The 16,237-nt window shown below is 35.3% G+C and overlaps 1 protein-coding gene and 1 long non-coding RNA gene across 3 annotated transcripts in view; one reads left to right on the plus strand and one right to left on the minus strand.

Moving 5' to 3' along the window:
* The window catches only part of LOC150100096 (uncharacterized), a 384,171-nt gene that overhangs the window by 70,668 nt on the left and 297,266 nt on the right, over positions 1-16,237 (plus strand). The window lies entirely within an intron of this gene.
* The window catches only part of LOC150100097 (uncharacterized), a 142,459-nt gene continuing 127,491 nt past the window's right edge, over positions 1,270-16,237 (minus strand). Inside the window, exon 2 of the long non-coding RNA XR_016549255.1 lies at positions 1,270-1,584. This is a non-coding gene — a long non-coding RNA (uncharacterized LOC150100097). The remainder of the gene's footprint in view (positions 1,585-16,237) is intronic.

The following is a 16,237-nucleotide window of genomic DNA, read 5'->3' on the forward strand; positions in this document are numbered from 1 at the left end:
ATAGGAGAGAAATTAGTCAAAACACTAAACTAGCTGTATACAAGAAGACAGTGTTCAAATCAATTTTATCTTATGGATCTGAGAGCTGGGTTAGAAATAAAACACATGATCAAAGACTGGAGACCACAGATATGATCAGAATTCTGAGAAAGATTAAGGGAGTGAACAGATTGCATCAATGGCAGAATTGTATTAAAAATGAGGATATTAGGAAAGAACTTGCCATTGTTAGCATTCAAGGAATGTGTTAGCAGAGCTAATCTTAAGTGGTATGGTCACTTAATGAGAATGGGCGAAGAAAGGTTTAGCTTATCAAATCAAGTGTTCTTTGCCAGGATGGCAGGAAAAATACCCAGAGGAAGACCAAGCTATAGAATATTGCAGTCTTGATAGATAGCAGATTGATTTGGAGGAAAATTGTTAATAGGAAGTTAGTAATGATATAACTTTTTTTCATGTATCATGTTAATATCTTATATACCCCCTGAAGGTACATGTCAGGAATTTGATGATATGATATTTCATGATTGTCTATGAATATATACAACTTTTTCAAAAGTATGCTAGGGGCTCTCCCCTGTTTGCCTATTGGGTGTTAGTCATCTAATCTAGAATGTAGGAAAAGTTTAGCTTTTCTCTTCATGATGTCCTTCCCCATGACATTATGTGTCAATGACTATTATGAGGTACAGAAGTACAGTCATTTACTTTCATGTAGTTTCTTGTATATTTATGGAAGCAATTATGCTTGCCTAAATCTAGGCATCTTAAAACCAGACCTTATATGTTGTTCTTTGGAACAGCCTTTCCCAAAGAATGCAACCTTCAATTGTCAAAAAAAATTTAAGCAGATGCCTCCTTTCTTCTTATCCTCTTGCCCACATGACACTGATCTGCTATAGGTCTTGTGACTTTTCAGCTGTGAGTCAGATATAAACAGGGGCTGACAAATCCACTTGTCCACTCTTCTCTAACCACAGTGCAGTACTATTAATCATTTTGTGGAACTTCCTGTTTTTTAATTTTTTTAATGATACTAAGACATATCATTAAAATGGGGGGAGATCTTGGGGAAGTAAATTTTTTACTTGGTAGTGTTTTGCAAACTTTGTTGAACCATGGATATATATAGATAGATAGATAGATAGATAGATGAGAGAGAGAGAGAGAGCAATGATTGTGATTTCTACCATCAAAAACAATATGAAGTTATTCAACTTAAGATTGCAAATGTAATATGTTGTGTTTAAGTGAAATAAGAATAGCAGCAATATGATGCTGTGTTTATTATGTCATTTCAACTTTTGCCAGAGTATAACCTTATAAAACTACTAAATAAAAAAACTAAGCATAACAGAGCACTTTTTTTTTTTATATTGAGCTGATACAATTATCACTTAATTATCACTGTGAGCAAGAGGGTGAGGAGTGGTTTCTTTGCATGGAGGGTGGTTGAACCATGGAATGCATTGCCTGATAGAGTGGTGAGAGCGAGAACAATCAATGAGTTTAAGGAGTGGTATGATAGACTTTGTGTTTCCTAGGAAGGACTTCCTGCGATGTGTCTTCTGACTCCATGGAGGCCTGAATAATAATAATAATTTGGTTCATTCTAAATACTTTTGTGGAACATTTGGAATTTCATCTAAGAGTTCAAATCAACAGATTTGAACTCTAAAGTTTTCTCCAGTCTATATAAGCTCTCAAGAATACTAGCATACTGTTATAGTAATGATATTGTATTTACAAAAATTTATATAAAAATACTGCAGTGTCTATAACTGTTACCAAACTATCTTATTAGAAATAAAATAGAATGTTTGATAAGTAATTTACTTTTCAAATATCTATGGAAAAAACTATATAAAAGTAAATGTTTAATAGCTGACTGAGGCAGAGACTAATGATAATTTACTACCAGCCCAGCAGTAGCCTATATAGCAATATTAATCATATCCTATAGATAAATAAATACAAAAACGAACTTTTACTTTCAAATATGTTTCTTCACATAAAAATCAAATTACTTTTTAGATAAAGTGCTAAGGAAGTGGTATTTTTTTTCCCAGCCAGAGCAGCACTTGAAATCATTTTCTGTGATAAGCTGATTCTCAAATTTCTGCCTATGTTACATAAAAAGATCCAAGTTTCAGAATCAGCAGCATTAGTTAAATTAAGAATATCATAAGTTATCAACAGGGGTTTGAATTTCACACCTGACAAACAGCACAGATTAAGAAAAAAAAAAGTACAAGATCAAGGATAGTTGTTTATTGCATATTCTGTTACCAGATCCATTCTCTAAGCTGATGACCTTGTATAAAGCCTTGACTGCAAGGTCCCATTATTTGCTGATGACACATTTAGTTGGACTGATGCCAGTGCCACTCATATATTAAAAACAAACAAAAATAAAGTTAATCCAAGCAGAACTTTTATATTTTAGATTAAAACTCTACATTTGCTCTTAGAATGCTGCCACTTATTAATGACTTTTAAAAGTTGAGCATAAAATATTATATGCTCTTATGCAGTTAAAGATATTAGTGAAAAATGAGTGTGAAGATTAAGATAAAACAGAATTTTTTTCTGTTATACCCTTTCAAGTAGTGTGGACTACCATTACTTTGCATATTGTAAATTTCAATTAGTCATTGATATGTTCAACAAGTCTTAAATTTTAACATAATGGTGATAAATTTTCATTTTGCTTAAGGTCCTTTCTGTTTTTGATTTACCAATTTGTCATGTGTTAGTAATAATTTTAAACTTTTCTTCTTCTTCACATAACTGTACATTACAAATGAAAACTCTTTTTTCATTCGCTTTTATTAAATCAATTTCATATACAACTTTATTTTGCATTTCTTTTAACTAAACTTTCAGTTCCAATTATTTATTATTAAATTACATATTAATCTACACTTTATTACTGTGTTTTGTATTCACTACTCTCTATTTAAAACTTTTACTCCTTTTTCATCACAGCTTTCTTGAAACCTCTAGAAATGGCTTCGAATTTCTGGTTTCTCTACCTTTGTCTTCTTTTATTTCATGAATAATCTCTTTAAAGTCTGACAGACATGGATGACATATTACCACATATTTTTAAGAATGTGCAAAAGAGTAAGCCATGCCCTTGACTTGTGGTTATTTAATGAAAGTCATCCTGTAGGGAAGGTTCCTAAGAAGTGGAAAGAAGGCAAAATAATACCACTCCACAAGCATGGTTTGAGAACAGAAGTTTCAGTCTGTATATCTGCAGCCATGATCAAAGTGTTGGAAAAATTGGTTAGAAATAGAATACAAGATTGGGTTGATGAATATAAGCTTCTTTCTGATGGCCAGCCAGCGTTGGTTTGTGAAGGACAGGTCTTGTTTTAGCAGTCTGCTTATGTTTTATGATAAGATGACGAATGTGTTGGATAAGGGAGAATCATATACATTGATTGATGTTCTTGGACTTTGCAAAAGCATTTGATAGGTTACCACATGATAAATTGATGTACAAGTTGCAGAGGATAGGAGTAGATAGTATATTGGTTAGATGGATTGGAAATTGGCTCTCTGAATGATACCAGCAAGTTGTGTATGATGGAGCAGTGTCTTCCAGTGGTGTGCCTCAGGGTTCTGTACTTGGATCCCTACTGTTTAACTTATTTGTTAATGATATTTCATGTGAACTGAATGGAGATCTCAAATGAGTGGAGTTGTAGTTTTAATATTAATAAATGCAAGGTGTTACACTTTGGGATACAGATATAAGGCTGCATATTGTATTGGTGGAGCTGTACTTCAGGATATGGATGAGATTTGGGATCTTGGAGTGATGGTAGACAGTGGACTGAAGTACCAAGGGTACATCATCACAAGTGTTGCAAAGACTGCACATCATATCACTGTCATGATAAAAAGTACATTGACATGTAGGGATAAGGAGGTGTTGGTACCTCTATATAAGGCATTGGTCAGGCCACATAGGGACTACTGTGTTCAGATTTGGTCACCTGGTTTTCATTGTGATGAGGAAACGCTAGAGATAGAGAAGGTCCAAAGACGAATGACCAAAGTGATATCAGGACTCTGGAGTGTTGGATATGTAGAGCATTTGAGGGAATGTAGATTACAGAGGTTGGTGGATAAGAGGAAAAGAGGCAATATGATAGAGACCTTCAAGTTAGTTAATGAATTAATACAGAAGGAATTTTAATAAGAGTGGATTAGATGGGAAGAATGAAAGGCCATTCCTGGAAGTTGTATAAATATGTGAAGGGTGTGAGATTTTTTGCACAGAGAATTGTTGGTGAGTGGAATGCAGGTAGTGTAAATAACTTCAAAGCTCATTATGATACTGGTTGAGTGGGCCTCCCATGATGAGTCTGTTGATTTCATGAAGGTTACCAAAATAATAATAATTATAAAAGGAAGATAGAAAAGAGAAGAGGTATCTTACATTTGGAGGTGCATGTTGCTGGTTGATTAAAGGATGGACTGGGTGAGAGAGGTGGCTTATATGTGAAGGAAAGGAAATTCCCACAGAGGCATAGCTAAAATGAGGGAGGGGAGGGAGAGAGAAAGAGAAGAATTTGGAGATTACAGTGAGTTGGTATTTGGAGGTAAGGAGGATTACATGTGCAGGGCTGTCCTATGTTGGTGTGCAGGTTGTGCCCCACACAAAGGCAATAAATAATCATCATCATAATGCTAATTATGGATATAGACCATATTGGTCTATTCTAGTCTCATTATCCATCTAATATCCTTTTATTTAAGGTCTACCCAGCCTTCTCTTTCCAATTGTTTATATTTTATTATTTGTTTAATATATCGGGTGTTGGCCATTCGGTTTACATTTTCTATCCATTTTTGTTTATAATTGTTTAGTTTTTCTTCTATTGATTTTGTTTTTAGTTGTTTCGAAATATCTTTGTTCCTTTTTTGTTCTAATAATGTGGATTTTGCACTTCTTCTCAAATATCTCATTTCACTTTTTATTTTTTGTTTATCTTGTTTATTTATTGCCCAAATTTCATATAATAATGTGGGAAGTATCGAAAAGCAGGCTATCCTCGTATAGTAATACCAAAGTTAAATCACAAAAAACTGTATCTTAGTATTATTAATGCACTTTTAAATTCAAAAGTACATTATACAACTTCATTAAATTTTGGGAGGACAATGTTGGTATTAACAAGAATCGGTGCATATTAAAGATCACAGGAAAAGAAGTATTAGTCGAAATGGTCAGTTAAAAGTCAGAAGTGTAAATAAGAAATTATGTAAGAAATTATGAAAAATAAGACAGACAAGAGTTAGAAAATTAACAACAATCTTTAAAATCGTGGTTATAAATTTATAATAATAATAATAATAATAATAATCCAAAATTTAAAAGTATCATGGATACACCATGATACTTTTGAATTTTGCTAAGGCTTTTGAGATACAGCATGGTAGACTGTTGCATAAATTGGAAAATATGGGTTTGGGTTTACAATATTAGCATGGATAAGAGAATGGCTGACTGACATATCAAAAAGTGGTATATGGGCGATCTGAGTCTGCAAGATTTAAGGTAACAAGTGGTGTGCCATGAGGATCAGTTTCCTGGTCCACTGTTATTCAATCTGTACATTAATGATATTGGGAAGGATTTGACAAGCAACATACAGCTATTTGCTGGTGATGCAAAGACAGGTTGGGTAATCAGGAATGCTGCTGATATGCAGTACTTGCAGAATGATTTGAATAGACTGGAATTGTGGGCATGGGAAAACGGGTGTCAATTCAATGTGAGTAAATGTAAAGTCATTCACTTCAGTATGATTATATATCCAATGTCATATTATATTGGTGGGATTAGGCTAGAAGAAACTGATGAGGGTAGGGCTCTTGGAGTGTTAATAGGTAGGAAGTTGAAGTTCAGGGGCCATGTGGCAAAGATTGCTAATACAACTCAAAAGATAATTAATGCTGAAATGAACGTCACATGTAAAGATAAGGATGTCATTTTGCCTCTTTACAAGGCCTTGATAAGACCTCACTTGGACTATTGTGTGCAGGTCTGGTCTCCTGGTTTCTGTTGTGATTCTGATATATTGGAGAGAGTACAAAGGAGAGTGTTAAAAATGATATCAGGACTGTGGAGAACAGTCCTGATATCAAGACTATGAAGACAGATTGAGAATTTGTAGACTGCAGACACTAGCAAACAGGAGAAAGAGGGGGTGATATGATTGAGACTTATAAACTTCTGAAAGGGTCATACAGGATTTCAATTGATGGAATTTTTCAATTTATGGAGGGTGGGGAAAAGACAAGAGGACATCCTTGGAAGCTGAGAATGAAGGCCACCAAGAAGGGTGTGACGGCTAGATTTTTCTCTCAGAGGGTGGTGCATGATTGGAATGGATTGCCTTTGGATGTTGTGAGTGCAAGCAGTGTGAATGAATTCAAGAATAAGTGTGATATCTGGGGTGTGTAGTATGTGGCCTCCCTCGATGAGTCCCTGACTCCCTGGAGGTGTCTCTTAATAATAATAATAATGTAGATACTGTTAAACTATTGTATATTTTCAAGTATGTTTCGTTTATACTAGACAACCAGAGATGCGAGACCCCCCCCCCCTTGACATTTCTGTGCATGGGAGAAGAAGGTGAATTCATTCTGATAATAGGGTAATCAATGCGTTTTGTGGGATGAGTGTTTATGTCAGAAAATTATGAAATAATGTTCATATTTATTTTTCTTTTCTTTTATGAAAATCCTAGTTTTTGAAGTGGTAGCTATTTTGTTTGTACAACAGTTGGATAATTTTATGTATAAAGCATGTTGATGATGAATTCATACATCACCTTATTCCTTTCTCCCCTTCAACATGAAGTGACTCTTCTTGGCATTGTGTCAGCCAAGGTTCTTGCATCTGTGGTGGGAACAGTACAATCCTCTTATTCATGAAGTAAAACTTTACTATGTAGATCACATGACTTATAATAAACAGTATGGCAATAAAAAGTGAACAGTAGTAAACTCAACAACTGATTAGCCACTTTGCTTTGATGTACTGCTTCATGAGTGATGCGTCAAAGCAGGTTCGAATTGTGTTGCAATTTTTTTTTTGTGATAATTGAAAAAAAAATTTTTTTTTGAGATGCTCTATTTTTATGTACAATTATGTACATCTTGTATTTATATACTAAATGAATAAAAATTTCTTGAAATTAATTTACAAATTCTATTTTATGGGACCACTGAAATATAACTTTGAACAAAGGTGCCTCTTACCCATGAGGTGGCCCTGGTTGTGTGGCATCATCATACCTCAGATAAATAGAAGCAGAGGTATTCACATGCTCCTGTGGTTAATGAGGATGGTGGAAATCTGGATTAAAAAAAAAGCAGACAGGTGTGTGTGTGTGGGGGGGGGGGTTATATGTATGCAAATATGGACCCATATATGAAAAGATATAGATATTGGCCTAATATAAAAATAAAAAAAGGGGAGAGAGAGAGAGAGAGAGAGAGAGGTAAGAGGTTTTTATTACCATTATTTATTCTGTGTGTTGAGGCTAAAGTGCTGGAGGATATCATGTTGAAGGTTTAGTGGAATATTTTACAGCACTAGGAAAGGATTAAAAACTAATTTTAATACTTCCAATATTTCGTCTCAGTCACTGAGACATCTTCAGGGATTACAAATAACTCTTGTAACACACACTCAAATACAACACAATACTAAGTGAAACAAGTGGGTGACTCTAAATCCCTATCTAGGTAGTGTTCCCTCTATGTGCATTTGTAAGTGGCCTAGGATGTAAAGTGGGACCTCTGATAATTAATGTTTCCCAACTTTTGGGAAGTTTTATGCAATTGTATTTATTTAAATTTCGGTTGATTTCTGAGTGCTGTCGCAGATTCTATAAACAGTCTTTCTTCTTTGAATTTACTATAGTGGAGCATGGTAGTTTTTCTCTAGGAGATCTTGTGGGTTGTTTCCAAAACATGGTCTGCAAGGCCGAATTGACCATAGTCATAATTGCAGATGTATGATTTGTGTTCTTCTAAACGGATGGCAGCTGATCTACCTGTCTGTCCGAAGTAAGCCAGCTTTAAGGAACAGAGTACTTTATATACTAATTATATAAATAATATAAAGCCTGTTCCTGCAAGCTTACTGATCTAGATGGTTGCTGATCTACCTGTCTGTTCTGAAGTAAGCCTGCAAGGCTTACTTCAGAACAGACAGGTAGATCAGCGACCATCCGTTTAGAAGAACACAAATCATACATCTGCAATCACGACTATGGTCAATCTGGCCTTGCAGACCATGTTTTGGATACAACCCACAGGATCTCCTGGAGAAAAACTGCCATACTCCACCATAGTAAAAAAAAACAAAAAAAAACTGTTTTTAGAATCTGCAGCGACACTCAGAAATCAACCAAAATTTAAATAAATATAGTTGCATAAAACTTCCCAAAATTTGGGAAACGTTAATTATCAGAGGTCCCACTTTACACCCTAGACCACCTACAAGCACCCATAGAGAACACACCACCTAGATAGGACCTTAGAGTCACCCACTTGTTTCACTTGTATTGTGTTGTATTTGAGTGTGTGTTATAAGAGTTATTTGTAATCCCTGAAGATATCTCAGTGACAGACAAAATATTGGAAGTATTAAAATTAGTTTTCCTTTATTAGTTAATCCTTTCCTAAAATTATCAATTATGAGTATAAATTTGTTGTCTATCCCAAGTAAGTTCATTGCATTGTTATACTCAACAGGATGAAAGATCTGATTGATAAGTGATGATGTGCAGTGTGGATTCTAAGGGGAAAGAAGCTACATAGACCAAATATTTTCACTGTGGCAGATCCTTGAGGAATGTTTAGAATTTCAGAAACCTGTAATCACATGTTTTGTTGACTTTAAAAAAGTTTTTGATTCAGCTGATGGCAAAATGCATGGAAGACTGTTAACAGCAAGGCTTGTGTTAAAGTTAATAAATCATATGGTGAATGGCTTAAATAACAGCTAAAGTAAGGGATGTGTGTGTGTCTTATCACCTTTTCTATTTAGTCTTGTAAATGATTCTGTGATGAACAAAGAACTCTGCAAGGAAGGACTGGGAATTAAAATGGCCTGAGAATCTTATTGCTGATGATTTAGCCTTGGCATAATAGCCTTTATTGCTGTAATTGATTATTCTTAGAGTCAGCTAGGTTTGATTATTAATTTTGTGAAAACAAATGTAATGAAAGCAAGTGATAAGTCCTCTGTCTTTTTTTAAAAGATGCACTATAGAACAATCTCTACATTTCAATTATCATGGTAACTGATACTGGTGAGGTGAGGAATGAAGATTAGAAATAGCTTCAGGGATGTTTAAAAATTTATAGAAAGTTTGGAAGGGCAGTAGAATATCAGACCACTGTATAAGAGATGATCAGAAACTTGATGAACTTTGTAAGGACAGGTTTGATGCTTTTGATCAATAGTATTTAAGGGGTATTTTGGGAGTAAGATGGCTTGGCTTCATGAATAATGAAGCGATATACCAAGTCATTAGCTACCTCTTAGCACTATCCCCTGTGTAAGGAAATGCTACAGTGGATCAGCCAGGTTTTCAGAATGTAGGCCATTCGCTTGATCCAGAGATTATTAGGTAAAAGGTAGGTCCCGAATTAGATGAACTAGCAATATCAAATAAGACATTAATAGAACTGGCATACAATGGCATGAAGCAGCAGCAGAATATGCCCAGTGCAGACACATCTGCCATAAGAAGCTATGCAATATAGTCAGACTTTCATGACTGTTGGTTGCTCAACTTGTATCAGTGGTGGCTTGTACATAAGCACTGCGACACTGCAGAAACCCCAAGGAAATAACGAAAAAAATTAAATTTTGTTTGTGTTTATAAATAATAGCAATGCTTTCAACATTATATAAGTGCAATACAACATGTTAAAAGTTACAGCTTATGTTTCGACATTGATTGAATAGTTAATAATTGGAATTGTTCAATTAATGCTTTAAATTACGAAACAAATGCACGGCGATCTGATGCAGTGTCAGAATTATCACGTTCAGTCAATTCTGGCTAGACCCATTTACACTTGTCACTGCACGTAACGAGTGAATCCAACACTGCTCGTCGAGCAGTGTTGGATAAGTGACATTCACTTGTTATGACAAATGTAAATTCACTCTACAGATAAATTGTATGCTTGCACATGTTATTTCTGTGAGATATGAAACTTTTATTATTAGTGTCTGTTCGTGTTGAGGGTGAAATATTTTTCAAAAATATTGCAACAAAATTGCATATGTAAATTTACTTATTAGTAAATTGGTTACTGATTAGGAAAAAATAAATTATTTTTCTTATTTTTTTTATTTGGTATATGCAGCACCCCCCACTTAAAATTTTCACCGGCTGCCACTGGTATGTATGTAAACATATCAGCAATGGACAAATAAAATATTCCTTTAATCACAATTAAGTGTAATTTCAAATTAAAATAGAAAAAGATATTATTATTATTATGGGCAACTCCAAGAAGTCCTTAGACTCATCGAGGGATGCCCTAAACATCATGTCAAGAACTATTCGGCATTTGCATATATCTATCATACTTTGCTTTGAACTCATTCACGGTCATGGCACCACAACAGACTCTGGCAACTTATTCCACTCATTCATCACTCTTCAAGCAAAAAACCTAGTTCTAACACTAGGTTTTTTGCTTGAACTAGAGGCCATCCAGTTTCCATGGATGGCCTCTAGTTCTCCCACCACAACACACCTGTTCTGAAAAATTTCCTCTGAATTAATCTTGTAAAAGCCCCTCAGTAATTTGAATGTAAAATTTTTATCACTCCTTTCCTGAAAATCAGCCAGTTTCTGTAACTCACAAAACTTCAACCTTTTCTTGTAAAGTTCATTCCATAGACCAGTTACCATCTTGGTCACTCGCTTCTGGATCCTCTCTACCACCTCCCCATCACCAAGAAATCCTGGCACCTAGATCTGTATGCAGTAGTCAAGATGGGGTCTTATCATCAAGGCTAGATAAAGAGGAACAATAACCTGTTTGTCTCGTCAAAGTATTCTTCAGTAACCAAGTGATCTAATGAGCTGCGTTAGCCGCTTTTGTTATGTGCCCCCTAAACTTTAACTCCCTGTCTACTAACAATCCTGTCTCTGGCTTCGTCAGTTTCCTGAAGTATGGTTCCACCAATGTAGTATACTGCTGATAATCCTTTCACCCCAAAATGCATAACTTTACACTTTGCCACATTAAACTGACATTCAATCTCCTTATCCCAGTCTGCTAATCTATCTAAATCATTCTGCAAAATTTTGACATCCTATATATTAACTATTGCTCTACCCAACTTTGCATCATCAGCAAATAACTGAACAGTTCCTCTCAGATCCTTTCCTATATCATTAATGAACAAATTAAATAGCAGTGGTCCAAGAACAAACTGAATAAACTACTCTCTGATATTTTTCCATCAGCTATCCTTCTATCTATTTCTCCAACCCTATATCCATCCCCATGTGCTGCAGTTTACTGATTAGAATTCCATGTGATATCCTGTCAAAGGCCTTTGCAAAGTCCAGCAGTGTCACCGTAAACCCATTAACCTTCTCCAATTCAGCTCTCACTGTATTATAAAATGTGAGCAAATTACTGAGGCATGATCCACCCTTCACAAAACCATGCTGTCCTTCATACAGTATCCCATTTCCATCTGTCCATTCCTGTATTTTGCTCTTAACCATCTTCTCCAATACTTTGACAACTCAGGACTAACCCAGAACTGAGACTTAGATTAAACAATATGGTCAACGGCATTAACAATTCCTTTGCCTCTGCTTCATGTAAAACTTCAGCTGGTATAACATCCAATCCCACACATGTATTCACATTAAGGTTCTGTAATATGCTATTCACCTCAGTTCCTGTATAAACCATCAGTTTTTCCCTCATTCCTGCAATATCACCACCTGGATGATATACTCTTGCAAAGTGTTCACTTAGTAATTCTACTATCTTGACTGATTCAGTTACCTTCCTACTATTGTCATTCCTTAAAATCATTCTGCTGTATACATTTTTACTTTTACTTACAGCATACTGAAAGAACTGTTTGGAATTCTCTTTAGCCTGCATTGCTAACTCTTTCATAATCTGCTTTTGTCTTTCTTACCACTAATTTACCCTACTGTACTGAAGGTCACTTTTCTCCTTAAATTCCTTCCACAATTGTTTCTTTTTTTGCAGCTCCAGCTTGATGATGTTATTCATCCATTTAACTCCCACTTGATTTACTCTCCAGACTCTAGGTATGCAGTCAGTCATTACCTCCCTCAAACACTCTCCCTTACCACTTCCCATGCACTATCAATATCCAGCCTTTGCAGTTTTACATGCCATTGCACCGATCCAAGCAATCTCCTAAGCGTGTCATACTTACCAGCCTGGCAATTCCACATATACCCTGTCTTAAATGAAAATTCCACACATTTAGCCACCTCCCAGATCAAGACAATATGATCACTCTCACCAGTTGGTGGCAATGTGATCATATTTGTTATAGACCAATTCTCAGATGCAATTACTAGATTGAGCACTCTCAAACCCCTAGTATACTTCATTACATGCTGTCTCAGGTAATTATCCCTTAGCAACTGCATAAAATCCATTTCCTTCCTCCCATGTGTCCTCTCCTCCACTCATTGAGTCTATTTACCAATGCATACTATCTCCATCATCTTTTCTATCCCCTAGTCTATAGAAGCATCCAAACTGTATATTTTGTTCTGCTGTTTCATTCAAAAAAAAAAAAAAGAAACTTTTGTCTTTTTGTCAAATGCTTTTTGTCTCAAATGATTCAAATTCATGCAAAATACAAAATGATTGGGATCATGCTTGTTTAAACCTTAAGCCTGACCAGTGGCTCACTCAGGATTTAATCTTGGAGGGGGCCGAGCGCTCAAAATTTAACCTTTTGGGGGGGGCCGAGTTGAGTAGACGTTTTGCGAATACACACTACACATCGCATATGACCTATAACTGAGCATCTGCAGTGATCGCTAATTCATAAGTAGCACACAACATAAATAAAAAAAAATGAATTTTAATTAGGAAAAGATTTTTGGAAATTTTTCTGGTGTTTTTTCCTTTTCTTTGGGGGGTGCCCGGGCCCCTTGCCCCCCCCCCGCTCTGGGTGTGCCACTGAGCCTGACCAATCTCAGTACAGCAATGTGGAATTACAATGAGAGTAAAATTATTATTCTTTATTCAAAAATACTGTATTCCAGAAATAAGTGTAGTTTCATGTATTTAATGATTTAGCGATTATATTAGTTTGACTTGTTATTTTGGATGTAGAAAAAAAAATTTCCACAATTTCCCAGAATATTTCTCTACTTCCTGGGATTTTCAAATCCAATAAAATAGGTGGGATATCATTTTTCTGGGGAAGAAATACCAGCTTATTTCTTTAATATGTTAGTAGACTGTTTCTGAACTGAAGCCTGATTAACTAAAACATCATAGGAAGTAAGTAAGTAATGTTAACTACAAGCAGTAGTTTTAAAGCATCCATCAAGTATAGGGGAGGAAAGGCACATGTCTGAAGAATGAGATGCCCTGCTAAAGTTCAAGTGGAAATATTTGGTAAAACTAAAGGAAAATAAAGCAGACTGATTTTTAAAGATGGATTTGGTTTAGAACTGAGCACAGTTTTGGAAAAATCTTGATTTGAATCCTGTCTAGGACAAGAAGATCCGTTATGACACTGGTTTCAAGTTTTTCCTCCTTCAAAATAAAACTGTCTAGAGAATACATGCACTTGCACGTATTCTCTAGACAGTTTTAATATTATGTAATTAATATTATGACAGGACTAACTGTCCTGTCATAATATTAATTAGGATTTTATGCAGACAAGTTACCAACTGTGACAAGCCACTGAACCCAATATGTTAAAAAAAAACAGACCCAAACACAGTCACATGCTAATGTATAAGCCCTAGTCTAGAGGAATAGGGCAAGATACTAAATGAGGATTCTGTGCAACCCATATGAATGAGTACAATGTCCACCTCCTTTTAAAGTTCCTCTCTTTCTCTCTCACAGACACACACAACAGGAAGCGTATTATATCCTAAAACTTGAATCCTTCATATGTAGAAAATCAACAAGGTTGCTTGCCTTTGATCAGCCTTCACTTGCCAAGGTCAGATGTTCTGATGTGGATCATGGAAATTATGTATTTCCCATGACTACATACATGATATAATTACATCAATAATATTCTAGTTACCTAATTATTATTTGTATGCAGATGATTATAAACAGGTAATGACCTAGCATCACGAATAGAGTAAACTTTGAAAGCACTCTTTATGATGGCTTTAACTTTATATATTTCAGGATTCATCCATAATATAGGGTGTTTCAAAATGAATTAAACACTTTCAAATATTTATTGTTCAGTAACTAGGCTTCATATGAATGTAGCAAACCAAGTTATAAAAGAAAACTACCACAGTAATTGTTATAATCCTACAAATCATACAAATTTGTCACTGAGAAATAAGATTAATTTTAAGAAAATTGTTGACAGGAAGGTAGCAACAGTGTAAACTTAAGTGTGTAGTGCTATCATTGTATCCTGAACATCAGGAAATGATTGTGTTAATATAAATTTCTATTTTATCTTATTTCGAATAATGAAAACTGAAAAGAAGCACTACTACAAGTTTCATAGTTTATAGTTAACAAGGTTCATAATAACCAAGTGGAAGAATAACAATTCAATAAAATTTAGATTTAAAAAAAAAACAAAAAATGATGGTACAACATGACAAAATTTCATGCTGGCTGGGGCGTCGCCCGGTTAAACAAGGCCCCCGTTGTTTTCGCCAGGGAACCAGGGCGAACAGCGAAAAGTCAGCTACTGGAACAAATCTGAAAACAAACCCCAACTCAACATCACCAGAGTTAAGGATTGGTACTATCAACGTAAGAAGCCTGAATGGCAAAGAAATGGAGCTAGCTGAGGAATTAGATAAGTACTAGAACGACATAATAGGGGTGATTGAAACAAAAAAGACCAAAACTGGTGAGATCTTTCTGAGCAATAAATACAAAATGTTATATTCAAGCAATGACAATCAAGGAAAAGGAGTAGCCATAGTATTCAACACAAAATACAAGGCTAATCTTCTTGAATGGCAGTCAGTCAGTCTCAAGTAGAGTAATGTGGGCAAATATGAGAATGGGAAACTGGACAATGAGACTTATTTGTGCCTATGGTCCCACAGAAGGTTCTACTAAGGTAGAAGTGGAGGAATTTTTTGACGCTGTAGAAAAAGCAACTGACACAATGAAAAAGGAAAAGTTGATCCTTGTTGGGGATCTAAATAGCAGAGTAGGAAATGATTGCGAGACATACAAAAATATTTTGGGAAAATTTGGAGAAAAGAGCAAAGCTAATAATAATGGCGAATATCTGTTGGATTTCTGCTCAGGACATGGACTGGTTATTACTAACACCATGTTCCAACATAAAAATGTGCACAAATTCACATGGAGAGAAGAGGTTAGGAATAAGAAAAGTCTCATTGACTATGTTATTGTTGCTAGTGATGTTTTCTCCCTGGTGCAGGACACCAGAGTGTACAGAGGATTTGAAATTGGAAGTGATCACTATTTATTCTTGAGCAGGATAAAATTGAATTTCATATTGAAAAGAATAACATGTAAGAAAGTTTTAAAGTGAATAAAAGTTGAGCAGCTCTCAGATGTGAACTGTAGACTAAAATACACAAAGATTATTGAAGAAAAAAAAATGAAAGAGTTTGAGAACAGGAATCAAACCTTGGAGATTCGGTGGCAAACTCTGAAGAAAACATTGATTGATTCTGCCAGAGAGGCATGTGGTGAGGTTGTCTGCAAGGATAAAAAAATCAGAACTCCCTGGTGGACACAGGAAGTTAAAGAGGCAGTGAAGGAAAAGAAGAAAGCATATCAAAAGTTCCTGTCAAATAAGTCAGCTTGTGCTCTTAGAGAATATAAAGACAAATGCAAGAATGCTAAACACTGTGTAAAACTAGCTAAACAAAAGTCATGGGAGGACTTTGGCAAGAATATAGAAAATAAATATCAAGAAGGTGGCAAAATATTCTGGAGGTTGTTGAAGAAGCTTAGG

The sequence above is a fragment of the Typopeltis vanoorti genome, chromosome 13, assembly GCF_054136105.1.
Source record: "Typopeltis vanoorti isolate ZY-2024b chromosome 13, IOZ_Tvanoo_1.0, whole genome shotgun sequence".
Classification (NCBI taxonomy): Eukaryota; Metazoa; Arthropoda; class Arachnida; order Uropygi; family Thelyphonidae; genus Typopeltis; species Typopeltis vanoorti.